This window comes from Pteropus alecto, unplaced genomic scaffold, assembly GCF_000325575.1.
Source record: "Pteropus alecto unplaced genomic scaffold, ASM32557v1 scaffold45, whole genome shotgun sequence".
Taxonomy (NCBI): Eukaryota; Metazoa; Chordata; class Mammalia; order Chiroptera; family Pteropodidae; genus Pteropus; species Pteropus alecto.
This window is the reverse complement of record NW_006442491.1, coordinates 1,328,960-1,331,872: the sequence shown is the minus strand read 5'-3', so window position 1 is coordinate 1,331,872 and position 2,913 is coordinate 1,328,960. Positions and strand designations below refer to the sequence as shown.

Here is a 2,913-nt window from a genome sequence, read left to right as displayed (position 1 = left end):
CCCCAAATGTGACCCAACATGTACATTTAGTGTTCTTTGCGGATTTTCTAAACCAATCTATGTTCTTTGCATAAACATGGATTTTCTGCTAGCCCAATAAATTTTTTGGTATCAGAACTTGTCAGCTGACTCTGTGTCTCAGCCACAGGACACTGCAGTTGTTCTTCCTGTGGGAACTCAATTTCAAGGTCATAAAAAAATTTGAATCATCCTTCTGGTTTTTCTCAAAAAGTTCATCCATGATTCTCTTCTTTTTGGCAAGTTCCTTGTCATTTAGTTTAGGTCTTCCTCAGGATCAATGATTGTTTCTCGTTGAATTTGTTCCATTGTTTCTGCCAAACTCTGCCCCGACAAGTAACCTCATAAAAAACTGAACAACTTCTCTAGCTGCCTCAGGGACACTTGTTCTGGGTAACTCTTGTGTCACGAATTGTTCTTTAATTGTTCAGCAGCTTTGTTGCAATCTGATAACTTTGAAAAATTTTGGACTGGCATGATGCACTGGAGACTTTTCCCCTTCATTTCATTCTCATAGATTAAGATAACAGCTGGAGGCTGGAACCTAATTCATTTTTGTAATTCCTTGGCCCTACTTGTTAGGTTTTTTTTTTTTTTTTTTTAAAATAAACTAAAGTCCATACTTTATTCAGATTTGTTTAATTTTTAAAAAATATAATAGACAATTAGTTGCTTGTATTTACATTGTGCAAGTCAATGTTTTTTTAAAAAATTATAGTTGACATACAATAATATATTAGTTTCAGTTGTACAGCATAGTGATTTGAGATCTATATAACTCACAAAGTGATCACTCTACTAAACCTAATACCCTTCTTCTCCCTTAAATATTTATTACAACATTGTTAACTATTTTACTTATGCTACATTTTATTTCTCCATGTCTATTTTGTAACTATCCTTTTGTACTTTTTAATACCTTTGCCTTATTTCACTGTCATTCCACTCCCTTTCCATCTAATAGCCTTCAAAATATTCTCTATATCTGAGTTTGTTCCAGTTGTTGTTGCCGTTGTTTATTTTGTTCTTTAGATTCCACATGTATGTGAAATCATGCGATATTTGTCTTTATCTGACCTACTTTATTCAGCACAGTACCCTCTAGGTCCATCAAGGCAATATCTTATTGCATCCTCTTTCTTTTAGTCTGTGTGTGTCTTTTAATCTGAAGTGAGTCTCACGTAGGCAGCATATGTAGGAGTCTTGTTTTCTTATCTATTCAGCCACTCTATCTTTTGGTTGGAGCACTTAATTCTTTTTCATTTGAGTTATTTGTTGATAGATATGTAGTTATTACCATTCTTTATTCATGTTTTAAAATATTTTTTACAGTTTTATTTAATGAATATTAATTTCCTTGCAGAAAACATAGAATTTCTACCAATTAAATAATACTCTAATAAGAAAAAATAATGTGTCTATACACACATAACCTTGTTCAACAAAGGTCTTCTCTTTGTAGATCTAAACTCATAAATAGGTCAGCATCTGTTAGATTACTTGACTCCATTATTCATGGAACTCTATTCTATTCTCTCATGGTTTCTGCTTCTTTGTTTTCCCATGTTGGCTACCTTCCTGTGTCTGTTTCTACGTACTGGTACTGTTTATTATGGGTAGATTTCCCATTTTACAAATAAACCTTTTACCTATGGGGAGAGGTTTAGGGTTTTAGAATGTCTTGGTTTATATTTCCTGACACAGGAGGGGCAGAATTCCCTTGCTATCTATTAAAAGACATAAACTTGCAGCTTCAGGACACTCTGCAGGGGTACTTTTCTATTCCAGAATTAAATACATATAAAACAAAGTCATCGTGCACATAGAATAATTCCCCGGTAACCACATACGCCTTCCAATCTTATCAAACTATAATTTACTTACTGTTCCTCAATTAAAATGTTCTAATTCTTGTCTCTTTACTATCCTTCCCTTCTTTTTTCCCTCCCAGTTTCTCTCATCTGGAATCTTACATAAACTTCTATCTAAATACTACCATTTTAAGGGCCAGGCAAAGTCCCATTTCAACACTAAAGGACAAAATATTCCCTGACTATTTTACTCTGTGATAATCTAGGCTCTGACCTTCTTAATTTTTAGCAAGCGTTTGGCTTTAATCTTTTTTTTTTTTTTTTGCTACCTAATACTGTTACTTAGTTTTCCACAAGTTTTTGACTTATTTGCCAATTAGATTGTAAGCTCCTTAAAGGCAGATTCTTATAGCTTTTCCTACCTATATTCCTCATGCCACCTGCAAGTAGATGCTCTACATGTCCTGATTTTATAAAGTAACATGGTCAGTCCAAATATGACCCAACATGTACATTTAGTGTTCTTTGCGGATTTTCTAAACCAATCTATGTTCTTTGCACAAACATGGATTTTCTGCTAGCCCAATAAATTTTTTGGTATCAGAACTTGTCAGCTGACTCTGTGTCTCAGCCACAGGACTGCAGTTGTTCTTCCTGTGGGAACTCAATTTCAAGGTCATAAAAAAATTTGAATCATCCTTCTGATTTTTCTTAAAAAGTTCATCCATGATTCTCTTCTTTTTGGCAAGTTCCTTGTCATTTAGTTTAGGTCTTCCTCAGGATCAATGATTGTTTCTCGTTGAATTTGTTCCATTGTTTCTGCCAAACTCTGCCCCGACAAGTAACCTCATAAAAAACTGAACAACTTCTCTAGTTGCCTCAGGGACACTTGTTCCAGGTAACTCTTGTGTCGTGGATTATTCTTTAATTGTTCAGCAGCTCTGTTGCAATCTACGAGGGAGAAACAAAACTATATACCACACACAACATACACACCACAATGTTTTGGTGCACCACAAACTACTGAAAGCATTATCTGCCATTATAGTCAAGTAGTTAAATGGCTTTTTTGGAGTGCGTTATT

General features: G+C 34.5%; 1 pseudogene; it reads right to left on the bottom strand.

The window, feature by feature from the left end:
* Positions 1-111: 111 nt before the first annotated feature.
* Positions 112-2,913, bottom strand: part of LOC107196381 — a 12,254-nt pseudogene continuing 9,452 nt past the window's right edge.